The sequence below is a fragment of the Hyla sarda genome, chromosome 10 (genome assembly GCF_029499605.1).
Source record: "Hyla sarda isolate aHylSar1 chromosome 10, aHylSar1.hap1, whole genome shotgun sequence".
NCBI classification, from domain to species: Eukaryota; Metazoa; Chordata; class Amphibia; order Anura; family Hylidae; genus Hyla; species Hyla sarda.
In genome coordinates, this window is record NC_079198.1 from 8157274 (window position 1) to 8182505 (window position 25232).

A 25232-nucleotide genomic window follows, 5' to 3' on the forward strand; every position below is an offset into this window, starting at 1 on the left:
GACATGAAATACCAAATCCTGAACCATTGGTGTCCATTATAGAGGAACGTTACCTTAATTCACCCGACCTTTACCATGAGGTGAAGGGAAATAGCTGATAGAAAAAATCTGATACAACTTCTACAATAGTCAGTAATATAGTTGAAAAAATGGACATTCACAAACTACTATATAGTTCTACACCCGGGGATTACCCAAATAATGTGATTGTACATTTTCCACATGATACAGTGATAGCAGTGACCAAATAATACAGCTATACAATGCCCAAATATATATTATATACAGTGCTGGTGTAATACTGGAATATAGTGCCCTAACAATACCACCATGTGGTGCCTTCATAATACAGCTGTGCAATGCCCAAATAATACAGCTATACAATGCTAAAATAATACAGTTATACAATGCTAAAATAATACAGCTATACAATAACTAAATAATACAGCTATACAATGCCTAAATAATACAGCTATACAATAACTAAATAATACAGTTATACAATGCCTAAATAATACAGCTATACAATGCTAAAATAATACAGTTATACAATGCTAAAATAATACAGCTATACAATAACTAAATAATACAGCTATACAATGCTAAAATAATACAGTTATACAATGCCTTAATAATACAGCTATACAATAACTAAATAATACAGTTATACAATGCTAAAATAATACAGCTATACAATGCTAAAATAATACAGCTATACAATGCTAAAATAATACAGCTATACAATAACTAAATAATACAGTTATACAATGCCTAAATAATACAGCTATACAATAACTAAATAATACAGTTATACAATAACTAAATAATACAGTTATACAATGCCTAAATAATACAGCTATACAATAACTAAATAATACAGTTCTACAATGCTAAAATAATACAGCTATACAATGCTAAAATAATACAGCTATACAATTACTAAATAATACAGTTATACAATGCTAACATAATACAGCTATACAATGCTAAAATAATACAGCTATACAATAACTAAATAATACAGCTATACAATTCCCAAATCATACATTTATACAATGCCTAAATAATACAGCAATGCAATGCCCAACTAATACAGCTATACAATAACTAAATAATACAGCTATACAATTCCCAAATCATACATTTATACAATGCCTAAATAATACAGCTATACAATGCTAAAATAATACAGCTATACAATGCCCAAATAATACAGCTATAAAATGCCCAAATAGATATTATATACAGTACTAGTGTAATACTGGAATATAGTTCCCTAACAATACCATCATGTGGTACCTTCATAATACAGCTCTGCAATGCTCAAATAATACAGCTATACAATGCTAACATAATACAGCTATACAATGCCTAAATAATACAGCTATACAATTCCCAAATCATACATTTATACAATGCCTAAATAATACCGCTATACAATGCCCAAATAATACCGCTATACAATACTAAAATAATACAGCTATACCATTCCCAAATCATACATTTATACAATGCCTAAATAATACAGCAATGCAATGCCCAAATAATACAGCTATACAATGCCTAAATAATACAGCTATACAATGCTAAAATAATACAGCTATACAATGCCTAAATAATACAGCTATACAATTCCCAAATCATACATTTATACAATGCCTAAATAATACCGCTATACAATGCCCAAATAATACCGCTATACAATACTAAAATAATACAGCTATACCATTCCCAAATCATACATTTATACAATGCCTAAATAATACAGCACTGCAATGCCCAAATAATACAGCTATACAATGCCCAAATAATACAGCTATACAATGCCCAAATAATACAGCTATACAATGTCCAAATAATACAGCTATACAATGCCCAAATAATACAGCTATACAATGCCTAAATAGATTTATATACAGTACGAGTGTAATACTGGAATATAGTGCCCTAACAATACCATCATGTGGTGCCTTCATAATACAGCTGTGCAATGCCCAAATAATACAGCTATACAATGCTAAAATTATACAGCTATACAATGCTAAAATAATACAGCTATACAATTACTAAATAATACAGTTATACAATGCTAACATAATACAGCTATACAATGCTCGAATAAATATTATATACAGTGCTTATGTAATACTGTTAAAAAGTGCCCTACCTTAACAATACTACTGTCACGATTCGGCTGGCTGGAGGTGGATCCTCTGTGCCAGAGAGGGATTGGCGAGGACCGTGTCGGTGGACCGGTTCTAAGTTGCTACTGGTATTCACCAGAGCCCGCCGCAAAGCGGGATGGACTTGCAGCGGCGGTAGCAACCAGGTCGTATCCACCAGCAACGGCTCAACCTCTCTGACTGCTGAAGATAAGCGCGGTACAAGGGAGTAGACAAGAGCAAGGTCGGACGTAGCAGAAGGTCAGGGCAGGCAGCAAGGATCGTAGTCAGGGGCAAAGGCAGGAGGTCTGGAACACAGGCTAGGAACACACAAGGAAACGCTTTCACTGGCACAATGGCAACAAGATCCGGCGAGGGAGTGCAGGGGAAGTGAGGTATAAGTAGGGAGTGCACAGGTGATGACACTGATTAGGCCTGCTGCGCCAATCAGTGGCGCAGTGGCCCTTTGAATTGCAGAGACCCGGCGCGTGCGTGCCCTAAGGAGCGGGGCCGCGCGCACAGGGACAACACAGACGGGGAACGGGTCAGGTACGGGAGCCGAGATGCGCATCGCGAGCGGGCGCGTCCCGCATCGCGAATCGCATCCCGGCTGGGAGCAGTATCGCAGCGCACCCGGTCAGCAGGTCTGACCGGGGCGCTGTGAATAAGAGAACGCTGCGAGCGCTTCGGGGAGGAGCGGGGACCCGAAGCGCTCGGCGTAACAGTACCCCCCCCCCCCCCCTTGGGTCTCCCCCTCTTCTTGGAGCCTGAGAACCTGAGGATAAGACTTTTGTCCAGGATGTTGTCCTCAGGTTCCCAAGATCTCTCCTCTGGGCACTTAACTACAAAGGGTCCAAGATAACGTGGTCCCAGATTAAAACTGGGGACACGGAAGCGGATATACTTGGTGGAGAGCCACACAAAAACAGGAGGAGTTCTTCTTTTTTTTTCGGCATGCTTCTTCACCCGGGATGAGGCTAGTATGAGGGATTTTAGAGTCTTTTTCCAGACGGTGGCGAAGTCCCGGGAAACCCCATCAACAGCGGGCACACAAGAAGGCGTGGGGGTGGGGAGGGAGGGAAGAGGGTAAAGCTTGGCACGGGGCAGAGTGTTAACAGGACGGGGGCTATGAGAAGGAGACACAGCATAGTCCAGATAGGCCTTGGGGAGACCAGGTAAAGGAGGAGACACTGAGGTTAGACTGACGGGACTGGGAGCAGACGTGAGGCATTTTCTGTGGCGAATCCTCTCTTCAGTGGTCAGGCGAGACCGATCCACTTGCATAGCCTCCACGGTGGGAGGCACAGAGGTATTTTGCAAAGGATACTGTGAGAGAGGTGCTCCGAGTGGTGTGGCCCATGGCAGGGCCTTCCCAGACAGGAGACCACGGCAGAGTCTAGAGTCCCCATCAAATTTGTCCGGCAGGGACAAGCGGGGGTTGGGAGCAGCCGCTCGCTGCGGTGGAGGTGCAGGAGCCGGCGGAGGAGATGGTTGTTGCTGTAGCAGCTGCTGTATCTGTGACTGAAGTTGCTGTATCGTGGTGGTCAAGTACGACAGCTGGTGATCTCGTTGAGCGATCAGTAGGGATTGCTGGGAGATCACCGTGGAAATGTCGGCAAGACTTGACAGCGGCACCTCAGCGAAATCCATGGCCGCTCGCTGCGGAGGAGGTGCAGGAGCCGGCGGAGGAAATGGTTGTTGCTGTAGCAGCTGCTGTATCTGTGACTGAAGTTGCTGTATCGTGGTGGTTAAGTACGACAGCTGGTGATCTCGTTGGGCGATCAGTAGGGATTGCTGGGCGATCACCGTGGAAATGTCGGCAAGACTTCACAGCGGCACCTCAGCGGAATCCATGGCCGGATCTACTGTCACGATTCGGCAGGCTGGAGGTGGATCCTCTGTGTCAGAGAGGGATTGGCGTGGACCGTGTCGGTGGACCGGTTCTAAGTTGCTACTGCTTTTCACCAGAGCCCGCCGCAAAGCGGGATGGTCTTGCAGCGGCGGTAGCAACCAGGTCGTATCCACCGGCAACGGCTCAACCTCTCTGACTGCTGAGATAAGGGTACAAGGGAGTAGACAAGAGCAAGGTCGGACGTAGCAGAAGGTCAGGGCAGGCAGCAAGGATCGTAGTCAGGGGCAACGGCAGGAGGTCTGGAACACAGGCTAGGGACACACAAGGAAACGCTTTCACTGGCACAATGGCAACAAGATCCGGCCAGGGAGTGCAGGGGAAGTGAGGTATAAGTAGGGAGTGCACAGGTGATGACACTGAGGGGAACGGGTCAGGTACGGGAGCCGAGATGCGCATCGCGAGCGGGCGCGTCCCGCATCGCGAATCGCATCCCGGCTGGGAGCAATATCGCAGCGCACCCGGTCAGCAGGTCTGACCTGGGCGCTGTGAATAAGAGAACGCTGCGAGCGCTTCGGGGAGGAGCGGGGACCCGGAGCGCTCGGCGTAACAACTACCATGTAGTGACCAAAAAATACACCTATGCAATGCTCAAATATTATAGCTATACAATGCCTAAATAGATATCCCTGTATATACTGTAGTTATACAATGCACTAACAGTACTACTATGTAGTGCCTACATAATACCGCTATAAAATGCTAATATAAAATAGCTATACAATGCCCAAATAAATTTTATATACAGTGCTTATGTAATACTATTATGCAGTGCGCTCACTATACTTCCATGTACTGCCTAAATAATACAGCTTTACAATGCCTAAATAGATTTATATACAGTGCTGATCTACTACTGTTATGCAGTGCCCTAACAATACCACCATGTAGTGTCCAAATAATACAGCTATACAGTGCCCAAATAAATATTATATACAGTGCTAATGTAATACTGTTATACAGTGCCCGAACAATAGTGCCATGTAGTGCCCAAATAATATAGCTATACAATGCTAAATTACGGAACTATACAATGCCCAAATATTACATCTATACAATGCCCCCTCAATGCAACTCTATGGGAGAGCCGGAGTGCTGTACTCGGTAATCTCCGGCTCCAAAGATCCTGTGTGCAGATGGGAAAAACTTCCAGAAGGTCCAGAAGCATTACTCTAGGTTCACTCTACGGGAAATTCCGAGTGCGGCCAGCGCCGACTGAATTAGTCGGCGCTAAGAACACGTGGACACTGCAGTCTCCAATAGACTGCAATGTGTTCCGCGAGTATTTCCGCCTGAAGAATGAGCACCGCCATTCTTCAGGCGGAAATTTTCAAGCGGATTTTCCGTTCACTAATTCCGCTTCATAAATTCTGAAGTGTGAATTTGTGTACGGAAACCCATTCACTGTACAATACATTTTAGTAAGCGGAATTTCTGTCTGCAATTTCAAAGTGGAATTGCAGGCGGAAATTCCGTAGTGTGAACCTAGCCTTACTGCAGCCTCCACAATCTGGGCTTTATGGCAGAAAGAAGCCTCCTCAGTAATAACACATGAAAATCATCTGGAGTTTATTTAAAAAAAAGTATCTAAAGGATCAAACTGAAAGGAACAAAATTCTATAGTCTGATAAACCAAGATTGAAGATTTTGGGGGAGATTTATCAAAATCTGTCCAGAGGAAAAGCTGCTCAGTTGCCCATAGCAACCAATCAGATCGCTTCTTTCATTTCTCAAATTTCACTTTCAAAAATGAAAGAAGCGATCTGATTGGTTGCTATGGGCAACACAGCAATTTTTCCTCTGGACAGGTTTTGATAAATCTCCCCCTTTGTCTTTAATTCTAAGCGTTATTCCTTTAGAAAACCAGGTACTGCCCATCACCTGCCCAATACCATCTCTACAGTGATCATGGTGGGGGCAGAATCATGTCTGGAGGAAACCAGGCACTGCCCATCACCTGCCCAATACCATCCCTACAGTGATTATGGTGGGGGCAGCATCATGTCTAAAGGAAACCAGGCACTGCCCATCACCTGCCCAATACCATCCCTACAGTGATTATGGTGGGGGCAGCATCATGTCTAAAGGAAACCAGGCACTGCCCATCACCTGCCCAATACCATCCCTACAGTGATTATGGTGGGGGCAGCATCATGTCTAAAGGAAACCAGGTACTGCCCATCACCTGCCAAATACCATCCCTACAGTGATCATGGTGGAGGCAGCATCATGTCTGGAGGAAACCAGGCACTGCCCATCACCTGCCCAATACCATCCCTACAGTGATCCTGGTGGGGGCAGCATCATGTCTGGAGGAAACCAGGTACTGCCCATCACCTGCCTAATACCATCCCTACAGTGATCATGGTGGGGGCAGCATCATGTCTGGGGGAAACCAGGCACTGCCCATCACCTGCCTAATACCATCCCTACAGTGATCATGGTGGGGGCAGCATCATGTCTGGAGGAAACCAGACACTGCCCATCACCTGCCCAATACCATCCCTACAGCGATCATGGTGGGGGCAGCATCATGTATAGAGGAAACCAGGCACTGCCCATCATCTGCCCAATACCATCCCTACAGTGATCATGGTGGGGGCAGCATCATGTATAGAGGAAACCAGGCACTGCCCATCACCTGCCCAATACCATCCCTACAGTGATCATGGTGGGGGCAGCATCATGTCTGGAGGAAACCAGGCACTGCCCATCACCTGCCCAATACCATCCCTACAGTGATCATGGTGGGGGCAGCATCATGTATAGAGGAAACCAGGCACTGCCCATCACCTGCCCAATACCATCCCTACAGTGATCATGGTGGGGGCAGCATCATGTCTGGGGGAAACCAGGCACTGCCCATCACCTGCCCAATACCATCCCTACAGTGATCATGGTGGGGGCAGCATCATGTCTGGAGGAAACCAGGCACTGCCCATCATCTGCCCAATACCATCCCTACAGTGATCATGGTGGGGGCAGCATCATGTCTGGAGGAAACCAGGCACTGCCCATCACCTGCCCAATACCATCCCTACAGTGATCATGGTGGGGGCAGCATCATGTCTGGGGGAAACCAGGTACTGCCATCACCTACCCAATACCATCCCTACAGTCATCATGGTGGGGGCAGCATCATGTCTGGGGGAAACCAGGCACTGCCCATCACCTACCCAATACCATCCCTACAGTGATCATGGTGGGGGCAGCATCATGTCTGGAGGAAACCAAGCACTGCCCATCACCTGCCCAATACCATCCCTACAGTGATCATGGTGGGGGCAGCATCATGTCTGGGGGAAACCAGGCACTGCCCATCACCTGCCCAATACCATCCCTACAGTGATCATGGTGGGGGCTGCATCATGTCTGGAGAAAACCAGGTACTGCCCATCACCTGCCCAATACCATCCCTACAGTGATCATGGTGGGGGCAGCATCATGTCTGGAGGAAACCAGGCACTGCCCATCACCTGCCCAATACCATCCCTACAGTGATCCTGGTGGGGGCAGCATCATGTCTGAGGGAAAACAGGTACTGCCCATCACCTGCCCAATACCATCCCTACAGTGATCATCATGGTGGGGGCAGCATCATGTCTGAGGGAAACCAGGCACTACCCATCACCTGCCCAATACCATCCCTACAGAGATCATGGTGGGGGCAGCATCATGTCTGGGGGAAACCAGGTACTACCCATCACCTGCCCAATACCATCCCTACAGAGATCATGGTGGGGGCAGCATCATGTCTGGAGGAAACCAGGCACTGCCCATCACCTGCCCAATACCATCCCTACAGGGATCATGGTGGGGGCAGCATCATGTCTGGGGGAAACCAGGTACTACCCATCACCTGCCCAATACCATCCCTACAGTGATCATGGTGGGGGCAGCATCATGTCTGGAGGATACCAGGCACTGCCCATCACCTGCCCAATACCATCCCTACAGTGATCATGGTGGGGGCAGCATCATGTCTGGGGGAAACCAGGTACTGCCCATCACCTACCCAATACCTTCTCTACAGTGATCATGGTGGGGGCAGCATCATGTCTGGAGGAAACCAGGTACTGCCCATCACCTGCCCAATACCCTCCCTACAGTGATCATGGTGGGGGCAGCATCATGTCTGGGGGAAACCAGGCACTGCCCATCACCTGCCCAATACCATCCCTACAGTGATCATGGTGGGGGCAGCATCATGTCTGGAGGATACCAGGCACTGCCCATCACCTGCCCAATACCATCCCTACAGTGATCATGGTGGGGGCAGCATCATGTCTGGGGGAACAGGGAGACTGGTCAGGGTTGAGGGAAAGCTGAACGGAGCAAAGTACAGAGATATTCTTAATGAAAACCTTATACAGAGAGCTCTGGACCTCAGACTGGGGTAAAGATTCAAAGAAGACTTGAGGCCAAAATCACTGCCAAAGGGGCTTCAACTAAGTCCTGAATAAAGGGTATGAATACTTATGTCACTGCATGATTTATGTTTTTCCTTTTAAATAAATAAACAAAGATTTCTACAATTCTGTGATCACCCATCGGGCTTCTGATTTTTTTTTTATCTGGTGGGAGGCGCGATAGCAGAACAGCTGTATAAGGCCGGGGTCATGTGTGGTGACTGCAGGGGAGTTGTACGTATATATAACTTGTGTGGCTATTATTTTATGTCTTGGTCATTTTGGGGTTATCGACATGGATTACAGTTCTTTAGGACTGAATAATCTGCTATAAACAGCCGACTCAATACAGCAGGTGACAGCGTTTATCGGGTGTCATAACATCCAAGTTAACAGCGGCACATTGTAGTGACTCACAACTTAAAGTGGAACTAAATATAAAAGGAAAAGTTGCCCACAACTCTCCATGTGTCGCCTATTTATATAGTTAATATGTGCGGGCAGTGTTTTCCATTCAGTGCGTCTCCAGCCGCTGCAAAACTACATCTCCCAGCATGCCCGGACAGCCGAAGGCTGTCCGGGCATGCTGGGAGATGTAGTTTTGCAACAGCTGGAGGCACAATGTTTGGAAATAACTGTCCTAGAGACATATTAAATATTTTGATTGGTCAGGGTCTGGGTGTTCAGACCCTGACTGATCACTAGAAACAGCAGAAAGAGAAGCGCGACCGAGACAGTCCCATCGACTTGCATTGTAAGCCTGTGTTGATCACATGGCGCAGAATCGGGAGAACACGCTTAGTGCTCTTTTCTCCCAGCTCGACCCCAACTAATCTTAAAGGGGTACTCCGGTGAAAACCTTTTTTCTTTTAAATCAACTGGTGGCAGAAAGTTAAACATATTTGTAAATTACTTCTAATAAAAAATCTTAATCCTTCCAGTACTTATTAGCTGCTGAATGCTACAGAGGAAATTCCTTTCTTTTTGGAACACTGATGACATCACGAGCACAGTGCTCTCTGCTGACATCTCTGTCCATTTTAGCAACCATGCATAGCAGATGTATGCTAAGGGCAGCATGGTGGCTCAGTGGTTAGCACTGCTGCCTTGCAGTGCTGGGGACTTGGGTTCAAATCCCACTAAGGACAACAATAAATAAGGCGTTATTATTATTATAATAACGTCAGCAGAGAGCACTGTGCTCGTGATGTCATCAGAGAGCATTCCAAAAAGAAAAGAATTTCCTCTGTAGTATTCAGCAGCTAATAAGTACAGGAAGGATTAAGATTTTTTAATAGAAGTAATTTACAAATATGTTTAACTTTCTGCCACCAGTTGATTTAAAAGAAAAAAGGTTTTCACCGGAGTACCCCTTTAAATATTTTGATTGGTCAGGGTCTGGGTGTTCAGACCCTGACTGATCACTAGAAACAGCAGAAAGAGAAGCGCGACCGAGACAGTCCCATCGACTTGCATTGTAAGTCTGTCTTGATCACATGGCACAGAATCGGGAGAACACGCTTAGTGCTCTTTTCTCCCAGCTCGACCCCAACTAATCTTAATTTTTGCCATGTCCGTACAACCATGACTATATTTTTTAAAGGAGTACTCTAGTAAAAAAAAAAAAAAAACCTTCTTAGTGTCAGATGGCGGGGGTAGGGGCTGGCGGTTGATGTTCTGCGATCTCCTGCTGGTGTCCTGGCTCTTCCCATGAATGATGCTGTGTTGACCACGGCACAAAGCGGTGGCTGACACGCCCACTCTATGCACCTCTATGGGAGAGTCGGAGATGCCGCTATGTGCCGCGGTCGACACAGCGCAAAGCTGACACGTTTTCACTTAAAGGGGTATTCCAGGAAAAAACTTATATATATATATCAACTGGCTTCAGAAAGTTAAACAGATTTGTAAATTACTTCTTTTAAAAAATCTTAATCCTTTCAATAATTATCAGCTGCTGAAGTTGAGTTGTTGTTTTCTGTCTGGCAACAGCGCTCTCTCTCTGCTTGTCTCGGGAACTGCACAGAGTAGAAGAGGCTTGCTATGGGGATTTGCTTCTAAACTGGGCGGTTCCCGAGACACGTAATCAGAGAGCACTTAGACATAAAAGAACAACTCAACTTCAGCAGCTCATAAGTACTGAAAGAATTAAGATTTTTTAATAGAAGTAATTTACAAATTTGTATACCTTTCTGGAGCCAGTTGAGATATATATATATATATATAAGTTTTTTCCTGGATAACCCCTTTAAGTGTATAAAGGATGTGGAAGCCAGGAATTAGCAAATAGGGGCAGCAGACAATGCAGACCCCCACCCTCTCAATAAGGGAGTGGACACCTGTCTGGCATTTATGGCATAGCCTGTGAAAATGCCATAAATGCCTCACATGGGAATCTTTTGTAAAGGAGAACTGTAGTGCAATATAACTTATCCCCTATCCGAAGGATAGGGCATAACTTATAGATCGCGGAGGGTCCGATTGCTGGGACACCCGCGATCTCCTGTAGAGGGCCGCAGCAGTATGCTGGAAGGGGGCGTTCCGTCCCTGCATGACGCGGTGGCCGACACGCCCCCTCCATGTATCCCATGCTAAGGACGACACAGCGCTTCCTGCAGACTGCGGTGGTCACATACAGGAGATCGCGGGGGGCCCCATCGGTCGGACCCCTCGCAATCTATAAATTGTCCTCTATCCTTCGGAAAGGGGATAAGTTATGTTGCACTACAGTTCTCCTTTAAGAAGATTCCTTGTGGAATGCAGTCTGTGGCCATGTTCACACAGCGGAATTCTGCAAAAAAAAATTTGCACGGACTTTCCGCTGTGTGGAGTCCCATTGATTTTATTTGATTGATTTGATGGGATTCTGCTGCACTGTGCACACCGCAGAATTTCTGCCGCAGATGTTTCTGGCGTGGTAGTCCAGATTCTGTCTGCAGGATGTCCGCCCTGTAATTTTCTGGCAGAATTTCCGCACATCCGCACTAATTCCGCTTCCGCATTCATTTGGGTGGTTTCTGGCTTGTGCGGATTTTGTGCGGAATTGGTGCAGAATCCACTTGCGGAAATTCAGAAGTGTGAATGGGAGTGCGGAATCCCATAGAAGTCTATTGGACTTTAATTTGAGGCGGAATCCACATGCGGAATCTGTGCACAATTCCGCACACGGAAATTCAACCTTGTGAATAGACCCCCAGGCCAGCTCTAACTGGCCCATGGCAATTTTTTGGTGAAAAAAACACTGCAGCCAGATGTTAGCTGCAAGTCAGTAGGAAATTGCAGAAAGTGATACCCACTTGCTGTGTTTGTCTTTGGCGTTTTTCTGCATTTTTGGGCTCTGCGGCAATTTTTTTAAAATCGCAGTATTTTGACACTGTGGCGTTTTATTCACTGTAGTCTTGGCGTTTGAACTTGCTCAATGTTCGGGCGGAATCTGCGCTTCTGACATTGCCGTCTATCGGGACGGCAATGTCCATGCGATCTTAGTGCCAACTGATTCAGACGGCGCGGACCACCCTCAGAATCTCTGTCCTGAACTTTTCTGGCCGCGGATTCTGTAGTGTGAACCCAGCCTTACAGTGAATAAAGGGATTATCCTAAGACTAGTAGTTATCTGCTATCCACAGGATGAGTGATACCTATCTGATGGTGTTGGTCTGACAGCTGGGAGCCCCACAGATTACAATTCCAGAGTGACCACTGGCCACCACTCCATTCACACCCCATGGGACTGGTGAACATAGTCCAGTGGTCCCATAGAGGGTGAATGAAGCAGTGGCTGAGCTTGCGCCACTGCTTCATAATGGGCAGACTAGATGGACTGAATGGTTCTTATCTGCCGGCACATCCTATGTTTCTATGAGGGAGACAAAAACCGCAGTGTTTGAGCACAGCCTCAGGGTAGGTGTATATATACAGTATATATATTCTAAGCCATCTTTACATGGCTGTATATATACAGTATATATATTCTAAGCCATCTTTACACATTGGATTTATTTTACAAAAAAAAATAATCCTACAGTTTTCTTTTTTTTTTGCATGCAACACTTTTCAATAAGACTTCTTGCCATTTTAACATTTGAAATACAATGACCCCTCTACATTCGATGGCCCCGACATATGAAAATTTCAACATGTGATGGCCTCTCAGAGGCCATCGCATGATGAAGGCAGCATCAACATACGATGCTTTTGTATGTCGGGGCCATCGCATAAACGGCATGCTGGGTGTTGTAGTTTTGCAACATCTGGAGGTCCGCAGATAGTAGACCACTGTCCTATACTTTACATTGCACGGATCCCTCAACATACGATGATTTCAACAAACGATGGTCCAGTTGGAACGGATTACCATCATATGTTGAGGGATCACTGTATATGTCTAAATCCACACATAAAAACAGTTCTGTTGTGAGAGCATGTACTTACATGACAACCAGTGACCGGCAGCTGTGTACCCCCCAGTGAGATGCTGCTCTCTGCCCCACATCTGGATGGCCACAGGTATGTGGGGATTGAGGTTTTTCTCTTATGATTTATAACTTCTTATTTCATATTCATTAAAAGATGGCTATCGTTAAGACGTAGGCGTCATTTATACGTCCTCATTAGAGATGAGCGAACTTACAGTAAATTCGATTCGTCACGAACTTCTCGGCTCGGCAGTTGATGACTTATCCTGCGTAAATGAGTTCAGCCTTCAGGTGCTCCGGTGGGCTGGAAAAGGTGGATACATTCCTAGGAAAGAGTCTCCTAGGACTGTATCCACCTTTTCCAGCCCACCGGAGCACCTGAAAGCTGAACTAATTTACGCAGGATAAGCCATCAACTGCCGAGCCGAGAAGCTCGTGAAGAATCGAATTTACTGTAAGTTCGCTCATCTCTAGTCCTCATCCATACATGGTGGTGATTGTTCTGTTATTGTTCCTAATTTACAGCAGCAGGTTCTAACAGGAAACTGCTGGAAGTCGACATCTGTGTCCGGGCCGTGGGCCCAGCTGTCACCGCTCCCCATGTTTCTTTACTCTTATGTTCCCAGTGACCACCCATAAGCCCATTGTTCTGGCCATACCCAAAGGGTGTGAAATTGGACACATTATTCACAGTCTGTAAGATCTGTTTATGGCTAAACCCTCCATCAGACGTGTACATCATGAGTATCGCCCCATCATAACCACATATTACCGCCACACAGTGACAAAATAATGACGCCATATACTGATACTGGATAAAATCCAGTATCACCGATACCAATATTATCAATTATAACTCTATACAGACAAATAGTACAGCTGAACCATGACCACATATTACCTAATACTGAATAATATAAAACTTCAAATCCATAGTGCCCCCACAATAATAGTGCCTTCTAAACAGCGTGCCCCCACATATTAGTTACCCCTCTAACAGCTCCCCACAAGATAGCTACCCCCCAATAGTATCTACACACAGAAATTACCCCATAATTATTCCTTCAGACAGTAGATAACCCTATAGTAGTGCCCCTACACAAGTTATCCCCTAATTGTTCCCCCACACAGTAGTTACCTTATAATAGTTTCTCCAAACAGTAGACTCTCCCATAACATTAATTACCCCATCATAGTTTCTCCATATGATAGTTTACAACCTCCAATATTGCACCCATACAGATGTTACACCCCTAAGAGTGCCTCACATGATATTTACCCCCTTAATTGTGCCTCACCAATGGATACCCCCCTAATAGTGTCCCCACCCAGTAATTACCCCATAATTATTCCTTTAGACAGTAGAAACCCTATAGCAGTGACCCTACATAGTAGTTATTCCCTAATTGTTCCCCCACACAGTAGATACCTTATAATAGTCTCCCATATCATTAGTAACCCCCTCATAGTTTCTCCAGACGGTATTTTACCACTCCCAATAGTGCGCCCATACAGTTGTTACTCCCCTAAGAGTGCCTCACACGATAATTACCCCTCGAATTGTGCCCCACACAAAAGACACCCCCCTAATATTGTCCCCACATAGTAATTACCCTAGTGTAGTTCCTGCAGACAGTAGATTACCACATAATAGTGTCCTTACACAGTATTTATCCTACTTATAGTACCCCACACAGTAGTTACCCCCTAATACTGACCCCACTCAGTAGTTTGCTTATAATAGTTTCTTTAAACAGTAGATTCCCCATTAACAGTAGAAACCCTATAATAGTTTCTCCGATAGCAGATTCCACCATAATAGTGGTGTTACGCCGAGCGCTCCGGGTCCCCGCTCCTCCCCGGAGCGCTCGCCACATCCTCGCTACTGCAGCGCCCCGGTCAGATCCACTGACCGGGTGCGCTGCGATACCGCCTCCAGCCGGGATGCGATTCGCGATGCGGGTGGCGCCCGCTCGCGATGCGCACCCCGGCTCCCGTACCTGACTCGCTCTCCGTCGGTCCTGTCCCGGTGCGCGCGGCCTCGCTCCCTAGGGCGCGCGCGCGCCGGGTCTCTGCGATTTAAAGGGCCACTGCGCCACTGATTGGCGCAGTTGTTCTAATTAGTGTGTTCACCTGTGCACTCCCTATGTATACCTCACTTCCCCTGCACTCCCTCGCCGGATCTTGTTGCCATTGTGCCAGTGAAAGCGTTTCCTAGTGTGTTCCTAGCCTGTGTTCCAGACCTCCTGCCGTTGCCCCTGACTACGATCCTTGCTGCCTGCCCCGACCTTCTGCTACGTCCGACCTTGCTCTTGTCTACTCCCTTGTACCGCGCCTATCTTCAGCAGTCAGAGAGGTTGAGCCGTTGCTAGTGGATACGACCTGGTTACTACCGCCGCTGCAAGACCATCCCGCTTTGCGGCGGGCTCTGGTGAATACCAGTAGTAACTTAGAACCGGTCCACTAGCACGGTCCACGCCAATCCCTCTCTGGCACAGAGGATCCACCTCCTGCCAGCCGAATCGTGACAGTAGATCCGGCCATGGATCCCGCTGAAGTTCCACTGCCAGTTGTCGCCGACCTCACCACGGTGGTCGCCCAGCAGTCGCAACAGATAGCGCAACAAGGCCACCAGCTGTCTCAACTGACCGTGATGCTACAGCAGCTACTACCACAGCTCCAGCAATCATCTCCTCCGCCAGCTCCTGCACCTCCTCCGCAGCGAGTGGCCGCTTCCGGCCTACGACTATCCTTGCCGGATAAATTTGATGGGGACTCTAAGTTTTGCCGTGGCTTTCTTTCGCAATGTTCCCTGCACTTGGAGATGATGTCGGACCAGTTTCCTACTGAAAGGTCTAAGGTGGCTTTCGTAGTCAGCCTTCTGTCTGGGAAAGCTCTGTCATGGGCCACACCGCTCTGGGACCGCAATGACCCCGTCACTGCCTCTGTACACTCCTTCTTCTCGGAAATTCGAATTGTCTTTGAGGAACCTGCCCGAGCCTCTTCTGCTGAGACTGCCCTGTTGAACCTGGTCCAGGGTAATTCTTCCGTTGGCGAGTACGCCATCCAATTCCGTACTCTTGCTTCCGAATTATCCTGGAATAATGAGGCCCTCTGCGCGACCTTTAAATAAGGCCTATCCAGCAACATTAAAGATGTTCTGGCCGCACGAGAAATTCCTGCTAACCTGCATGAACTCATTCATCTAGCCACTCGCATTGACATGCGTTTTTCCGAAAGGCGTCAGGAGCTCCGCCAGGATATGGACTTTGTTCGCACGAGGCGTTTTTTCTCCCCGGCTCCTCTCTCCTCTGGTCCTCTGCAATCCGTTCCTGTGCCTCCCGCTGTGGAGGCTATGCAAGTTGACCGGTCTCGCTTGACACCTCAAGAGAGGACACGACGCCGCATGGAGAATCTTTGCCTGTACTGTGCCGGTACCGAACACTTCCTGAAGGATTGTCCTATCCGTCCTCCCCGCCTGGAAAGACGTACGCTGACTCCGCACAAAGGTGAGACAGTTCTTGATGTCAACTCTGCTTCTCCACGCCTTACTGTGCCTGTGCGGATATCTGCCTCTTCTTCCTCCTTCTCTTCGTATTCCTAATGCCTTTCATGTCTCTCTTCTTAAACCACTCATCATCAACCGTTTCTCTCCCAAACTTGTTTCTCCCACTCCTGTTTCCGGTACCTCTGACATTTTCTCCGTAAAGGAGATACTGGCCTCCAAGACGGTCAGAGGAAAAAAAAATTTCTTGGTCGATTGGGAGGGCTGTGGTCCTGGAGAGATCCTGGGAACCTGAGGACAACATCCTAGACAAAAGTCTGGTCCTCAGGTTCTCAGGCTCCAAGAAGAGGGGGAGACCCAAGGGGGGGGTACTGTTACGCCGAGCGCTCCGGGTCCCCGCTCCTCCCCGGAGCGCTCGCCACATCCTCGCTACTGCAGCGCCCCGGTCAGATCCACTGACCGGGTGCGCTGCGATACCGCCTCCAGCCGGGATGCGATTCGCGATGCGGGTGGCGCCCGCTCGCGATGCGCACCCCGGCTCCCGTACCTGACTCGCTCTCCGTCGGTCCTGTCCCGGCGCGCGCGGCCTCGCTCCCTAGGGCGCGCGCGCGCCGGGTCTCTGCGATTTAAAGGGCCACTGCGCCACTGATTGGCGCAGTTGTTCTAATTAGTGTGTTCACCTGTGCACTCCCTATGTATACCTCACTTCCCCTGCACTCCCTCGCCGGATCTTGTTGCCATTGTGCCAGTGAAAGCGTTTCCTAGTGTGTTCCTAGCCTGTGTTCCAGACCTCCTGCCGTTGCCCCTGACTACGATCCTTGCTGCCTGCCCCGACCTTCTGCTACGTCCGACCTTGCTCTTGTCTACTCCCTTGTACCGCGCCTATCTTCAGCAGTCAGAGAGGTTGAGCCGTTGCTAGTGGATACGACCTGGTTACTACCGCCGCTGCAAGACCATCCCGCTTTGTGGCGGGCTCTGGTGAAAACCAGTAGTGACTTAGAACCGGTCCACTAGCACGGTCCACGCCAATCCCTCTCTGGCACAGAGGATCCACCTCCTGCCAGCCGAATCGTGACAAGTGGCTCCACACAGTAGTTACCTCTCTCCCCCCCCCAAATAGAGTTTGCTCCAAACGATAGTTAACCCCCTAATAGTGTCCACACAGTGATTACCCCATAATAGACTACATCCCCCCATAGTTGTGCCCACTCAGTAGATACCTGTATAATAGTGACACACAAAGTAGTTTTCCCCAATAGTGTCCCCACCATATTTACCCCCTAATAGTGCCTCCACACAGTAGTTATCTCCTAATAGTGTTCCCACACAGTAGTTACCCCTAATAATATAATAATAGTTTCTCCTGACAGTAAATTCTCTCATAATAGTGCCCCCATACAGTAGCTACCCCCATAATAGCTCCCCTCGCTGTACATAACCCCTGTAATAATGCTCCCAAACAGTAGTTTCACTCTCATCTGTGCTCCCGCACAGTTGTGCAAAATAAATAATATTATAAATAACATAACACGCAGAGATATCATCTGTTATTTTTTTAAAGATTTTTTTTGTATGATAAATAGGAGGGGGCAGAGGTATTTAAAGGAGATATCCAGTGCTGAACAACTTATCCCCTATCCTAAGGATAGGGGATAAGTTTTAGACCGCGGGGGTCCGACCGCTGGGGCCCAAGCAGCCCGCGGGAAAGGGGGTGTGTTGACCACCACACGAAGTGGCAGCTGCCACGCCCCCTCAATACAACTCTATGGCCTTCGGCAATCTCTGGCTCTGCCTTAGCGATGTATTGAGGGGGCGTGTCGGCCGCCGATTCATGCGGTGGTTGACACCCACTATCTGGCCAGCGAGCCGGGACCCTGTACAGGAGATCGCGGGGGGCCCCAGTGGTTGGACCCCCCCCCCGATCTGAAACGTATCCCCTATCCTTAGGATAGGGGATACGTTTTTCAGCACTGGACTACCCCTTTAAATGGTTTTTATTCATATTTTTTTTTATAACTTTTCTTTTCCCCCAGGACACTGCAATATTATGGCAATTTTACTGTCAGATAAATAAGCCTATGTTTGGGGGTATATATCAGCATACCAGCAGAACAGTATGTGAATTTATTCCGCTGTATACCCCTCGATGTGTACCCTCGAAAAAAAATTAAAACTGTATATGCTAGATAGGCTGTTTGGTCCGTTAAGATCAGTGGAAATGGCACGGGATCGCCATGGTATATGTCTGCATACTGTTCTGCTGGTACGGCACCCACCGAATGTGAAGCATACTTGGCTCCACCTTCTTCTCTAACCATCGTAAAGTAATCAGTTGTTATTGCCCTAGAACACCGCTGCTGCCCAGACATCTCAACCTCTGGGGCCCACTACACAGAAAATGGGCAAATTTAGTATTAAATGCTGGACGAGCATGTATGAGCTCCGCCTACCACAATGGGGACCTCCCCCCCCCCCCCCCTATGACATCCATGAGGCGAACTTCATGAGACAACCGGTCCTGCTGGTCACTTATAAGTATTCAGCAGAACTGACGAGGAGGGGCAAGTAGTAGGCATAGCAGCGAGTCGTGGGGGTTGGTAGCTGTGGCCCCCAGGACTCTTCAGCATCTATTATAATAGTTCTCGCACAGTAACCGTGACTCATCCAGGTCTTCTGTTTGGTCACGTATATCACGGTGACACACACAACATGGCCGCCTCTCTCTTATTTTCTTCTCAAGGCCACTCACCAGGGTCAGGACACATACAAATCTTTCATTCACAATATAAAATTCAAGGTTTTTATAGAATTTTTTCCCCAAATATTTTCATCCTTTCTATATTATTCAAGAGTATTACTCATTCAGCCTTCCCAGAAACAGATGTAACCTAGAAATATATTGATAGAACTGTAAACAAGACATGAAATTAAAGGGGTGGTTAAGAAAACCTTTTTTTTTTTTTTTTTTACTGTGGCCAGTCTGGGGTGAGAAACGTAAAGAAAGTTATAGTAACCTTTCACCGATCCCCTGCCGATGCTGGTCCCATGGCCCCCGATCCTGCTGTTCACAACGGCCTGGTCTCAGCCTCAGTATAAGGAAGTGCCCATTCAGCGTTGTAACTTGTAACTGCAGGGAACCTATGCAAAATTTGTCATCTATAGTACTGGTCCATATATAGGAAAAAGTTAATCCCCCCCTCAGGTGTCCAGGTGTAACCACACCCTCTGCCTCCCCTTTATTTATCCGCCCGTGACCACCAACCAATCTGTGGCTGAGGCAGGTACTAATCCTTGTTGAGAGGAGACCAGGAGGTGCTGAGCAGCAGGACCTTATAACTTTGTTGGTATGGTGCCTTTTTAAACAATCTAGGAGACCTGGTCCATGGTTGTTGGACAACCCTGCATCCCCCACTGTGGTAAGGGACTGATTCGGGGACTATTTGGTGCAGGCCTAGACATAATTGTTGTGGCTCATTTACTAGTACTAAATGTTCTGTCGGCAATGATGGAACTGGTCCAGTATTGATTGACCTGTACATTGTCATTTGACGCTGGTATTGTAGCCATTATGGTAGCCATCATGCTCCAGTTGAACCTTCCTTCTCATATTTTCTTACCTTTACCTAATGCTCATGGATGGACGGGTTGACTGATCACATACACATATCTACGGGTACCTGGGAGCATGAGCTCCTTGAATTTGAACTGGCACAAATTTTTTACCCACAAAAAAAACAATAGCTTGCCAAGCTTAAAGGGGTTCTCCACCATAAGGTGATTTTAGTACTTACCTGCCAAACAGTAATGGACATGCTTATGAAGGATTTGCGCTTGTCTTGGAGCTAAACTGCTATGTTCTGAGTCAACCATAAAGCTGTGGATATTTTTTCGTGAACTGGTTATTATACTACAAGTCCCATGATTCCATGTTTGTAAGTGTGAGGTCATTTTTCTCCCTCCCACACATCAGCCACCCCACCCATTGAAACACACCTGTGCTCCTTACCATGCAATAGACCAGTGTTTTTAACCAGGGTGCCTCCAGCTATTGTAAAACTACAGTTCCTTGCAGAATGATATCCTTCCCACCCAGCGGTCTCTCCACCCACTGAAGCAAAGACAAGGCTCCCTCCTAACACCTGCCTAGTGATGTAAAGTCTGGGGCTGCACTGCAACCTGGGGAAACCAGAGACCACAGTCATTTTGTATGCTGTAAAGAATAAGCATTGGGGCAAAAATCACAGAATTGCCATCAAACACATGTACAGACACTATATTATGAACTACACTAACTTTACAGCCCCAGTAGCATAATAAAAAAAAATCCGGGAATACTCCTTTAAAATAAAAACTTCTAAATAACTCAGGAAGACTCTACATAGAATTTATGCCTTGGTCTTCGATACTTGTTGGTGTTGGCACTGTGACATTGCCTTACTGCAGCTTGTTCAGATACCTCTAAGCATTGGAAGTCTTAAATAGTATTCCAGCCTTTAAAATAAATAATAATGTGTTGCTTGGGTGGGGGAAAAAAGAAAAACATACTTACCAAGCCCTGATCTCCCGCATTTCCCATTCGCCTCCATCCTGCTTTCCAGACTTATTTGATCCTGCTTTGAGACTGTCTGCAGCGTAGTCCCTCTTTTCTGAGGTGTGTAATGACTGGTTGGTTCCCAATTAGTCCCAGAAAGTCTCTTCTTATCATAATCTTTGTGAACAGTTTAGATGCATGACTGTTTACAAAATCATTAGAATGGATGGTGCCCCTTTTTGTAAAGCAACAGTTAAAGGGGTACTCCGGCGGAAAATAATATTTTTCATATCAACTGGCTCCAGAAAGTTAAACTAATTTGTAAATTACTTCTATTAAAAAAAAAACCTTCCAGTACTTATCACCAAAGCGCTCTTTGCTGACACCTCTGTCCATGTCAGGAACTGTCCAGAGTAGGAGCAAATCCCCATAGCAAACCTCTTCTGCTCTGGACAGTTACTGAAACGGACAGAGGTGTCAGCAGAGAGCACTGTGGTCAGACAGAAAAGAACAACTCAACTTCTTCTGTATTATACAGCAGCTGATAAGTACTGGATGGGTTAAGATTTTGCAATAGAAGTAATTTACATATCTGTTTAACTTTCTGGCACCAGTTGATTTGAAACCCCCCGCCCCCCCCGCAGTACCCCTTCAAGTAAGCACAGTGCTGCTGTATTCAGACTCACTGTGGGTGATGGCCAAGCTCTGTAGTTGAGGATCTTCATCATAAATGTCTTTAGAGGGCAAACCGTTACGAGCAGACAGACTGCGATGTGCGAGTCGCCGGGCGCATGTGCAGTATATTCGCACATCGCGGCAGCTCTCAGCCTAGCTCATAGAGCAGGGGGAGCGGCCGCGATGTGTGCAAGTACACCGCGCATGCCCGGCATCTAGCACATCGCTTCAGTGTGTCTGCTCGTAGCAGCGTACTGCCGCTCCGAGCAGGCACCTGTAAAGGCAGCATACAGTGGTCCTTCAGCGACAGATCTGCAGCGTAAAATATGCTGTGAATCCGCTCGTGTGAACATACCCTAAGGGTGAGTTCACACATGTCTTTTTTGCTGTAGATTTTCTGCAGCTGATTTTGCTACCTTTGAAGCCACAGAAAATATGCAGCAAAGGACGCACTTGTGAATTTGATGCTGCAGATTTAATTCAGTTTAATGAGTACTCAGGGATAGAAATACTTATAAGTGTCAGATCATTGAGGGTCTGACCGCTGGGACCCCCTGCAATCTCCTGTACAAGGTCCCTGCTCTCCTTCTAAATGGAATGTGTAGACCATCGCACAAAGCAATGGCCGACATTCCGAGTGCAGCGCTTCGGCTCTCCCATAGAGATGCATTGAGGAGGAGGCGTGTCCGCCATCTCTTTGTGTGGTGGTCGGCACGCCCTATTCAGGAGGAAAGTCGGGACCCCATAGAGGAGATCGCAGGGGTCCCAGTGGTCGAAACCCTGTGTTCTGACACTTATCTCCTATTCTTAGGATAGGTGATAAGGTTTTCTTGGAGCTCTCCTTTAAATGATTATAAATTAATATCAAATATTAATAAATATCAACATAAATAAGTATCAGATCCGAAGAGAGGAGACATTACATGTGAATGTAACCTTAATAAATTGGTCAGAAGGTTGGAGACCACGCCCACTGCTTGTAAACCCCACCCACTTTTATTGGCACTTTTTTTTTTTTAAACTGGTGTGCTGAGAATAAGGCTAAGTTCAGACTACGAAATTTCCGCCCGCAATACCTCTTTGAAATTGCAGGTGGAAATTCTGCTTTCTAAAATGTTTAGTGTAGTGAATGATTTTCCGTTCACATATTCACACTTCGGAATTTGTGAAGCAGAATTTGTGAACGGAAAATCCGCTTGGAAATTTCCGCCTGAAGAAAGGGGTTGCTCTTTCTTCAGGCGGAAATACCCACGGAACACATTGCAGTCTATTGGAGACTGCAGTGTCCGCGCGGTCCTAGCGCCGACTGATTCAGTCAGCGCTGGCCGCACTCGGAATCTCCGGGTGGAAATTTTCTGCCTGGAGATTCCGTAGTGTGAACCTAGTCTAAGTCTCAAATTTGTGAGCAAATTTCTTTTTATATTATCCTATACTTATATTTTCCTTACATATATATATATATATATATATATATATATATATATATATCATTTTTTTTTCTTCCAGTAATGCAACACAAAATGGCTGCAAAAACAAACCGACGCAACAGCCGCTGAAGAGAAATCACGTGAGTGCGCATGCGGAGCTGAAACGTTTATGGGCTAGAAATAAGGAAAAGATATAAAAAACTATATAAGAAAAATCTAAGAATAGAAAAACATAAAGAAAAAAATTATATATATATATATATATATATATATATATATATATATATATTTTTTTTTTTTTTTCCTTTATATGTTTTTCTATGCTTAGATTTTTCTTACATAGTTTTTTTTTTATCTTTTCCTTATTTCTAGCCCATAAACGTTTCGGCTCCGCCGCCCAGCTTTGAATGCAGCACGAGACCAGTGGGCGTGGCTCGGTCACTAAGGGGGCGTGTCCCATTCAATGACGCAGCCTCTAATCCCCAAAGCGGAGGCGGTGGAGAGCGCTTGGGCTATCGCTCAGCGGGACTCTGCGCATGCGCACTCACGTGATTTCTCTTCAGCGGCTGTTGCGTCGGTTTGTTTTCGCAGCCATTTTGTGTTGCATTACTGGGAAAAAAAAAAAAAAAAAAAAAAAACCTCTGCTGAGCGGCGGAGCCGGAGAGCGGGGCAGAGGCGGCGGCGACTGACAGCCCCCCCTCCCCCCGCCGCCCCTCCTCCTCCAGCACCGGGGACGGGAAGGGAGCGGACGCCGGGGGCTGCCTCCAGGACCCGCTCCGGCCTCGGCCTCCGCAGAGAGTCAGGATGTGCGCCCGCCCGAGGACCGGCAGCCGCTGCGCCTGAGGTAAGAGCCGGCCGGGGGCTGAGGGGAGGGGGCATGCGCTTTATTCTTTACCTTCATCCCCGGTCACATCGGGCGGTTGTATCCAGGGGCTCCCGGAGTCTGCCCGCCGCTCCCGCTCCACTGTTACCGGGGGGAGCTCGTATTCTGCCCGGGCCCGGTGAGAGGGGGGGCTGCAGGTACAGATACTACCCCACCCCTCCTGGAGGATGCGGTACCGGTGCGGTACTGCAGCTGTCATTATATGTGTGTAGCGGATGTCATTAACCATTTCGGCTTTTTACTGTCGGGATTTATTGGATGATCGTTCATGATTCCCGACAGTTCTGCGCCTTATGCACAAGACCGAGTCTGATATACATGGAATCCCGACATGTGATAGGGGACTACAACTCCCAGCATCTCATATACATGGAATCCCGACATGTGATAGGGGACTACAACTCCCAGCATCTCATATACAGAGCATCCCGACATGTGATAGGGGAACTACAACTCCCAGCATCTAATGTACATTACATCCCGACATGTGATAGGGGAACTACAACTGCCAGCATCTCATACATTACACCCCGACATGTGATAGGGGAACTACAACTGCCAGCATCTCATATACATGGAATCCCGACATGTGATAGGGGAACTACAACTCCCAGCATCTAATGTACATTACATCCCGACATGTGATTGGGGAACTACAACTCCCAGCATCTAATGTACATTACACCCCGATATGTGATAGGGGAACTACAACTCCCAGCATCTAATGTACATTACATCCCGACGTGATAGGGGAACTACAACTCCCAGCATCTAATGTACATTACATCCCGACGTGATAGGGGAACTACAACTCCCAGCATCTAATGTACATTACATCCCGACATGTGATAGGGGAACTACAACTCCCAGCATCTCATATACATTACATCCCAACATGTGATAGGGGAACTACAACTCCCAGCATCTCATATACATTACATCCCGACATGTGATAGGGGAACTACAACTCCCAGCATCTAATGTACATTACATCCCGACATGTGATTGAAGAACTACAACTCCCAGCATCTAATGTACATTACACCCCGATATGTGATAGGGGAACAACAACTCCCAGCATCTAATGTACATTACACCCCGATATGTGATAGGGGAACTACAACTCCCAGCATCTAATGTACATTACACCCCGATATGTGATAGGGGAACTACAACTCCCAGCATCTAATGTACATTACACCCCGATATGTGATAGGGGAACTACAACTCCCAGCATCCAATGTACATTACACCCCGATATGTGATAGGGGAACTACAACTCCCAGCATCTAATGTACATTACACCCCGATATGTG

At 47.0% G+C, this 25232-nt stretch overlaps 1 protein-coding gene across 4 annotated transcripts in view; it reads left to right on the top strand.

Annotated features, from left to right (window-relative positions):
• LOC130294527 (dual specificity tyrosine-phosphorylation-regulated kinase 1B-like) overlaps positions 1 to 25232 on the top strand; it is a 113947-nt gene that overhangs the window by 14365 nt on the left and 74350 nt on the right. The window contains exon 1 of one of the 4 annotated variants that reach the window (XM_056544458.1): positions 23595 to 23877. The exons of 2 other annotated variants lie outside the window; for them this stretch is intronic. The gene's annotated coding sequence lies outside the window, so the exon portion shown is untranslated. Of the gene's footprint in view, positions 1 to 23594; positions 23878 to 23944; positions 24054 to 25232 lie in introns of those variants that run through there. One more of the 4 variants, XM_056544459.1, reaches the window with a different exon arrangement.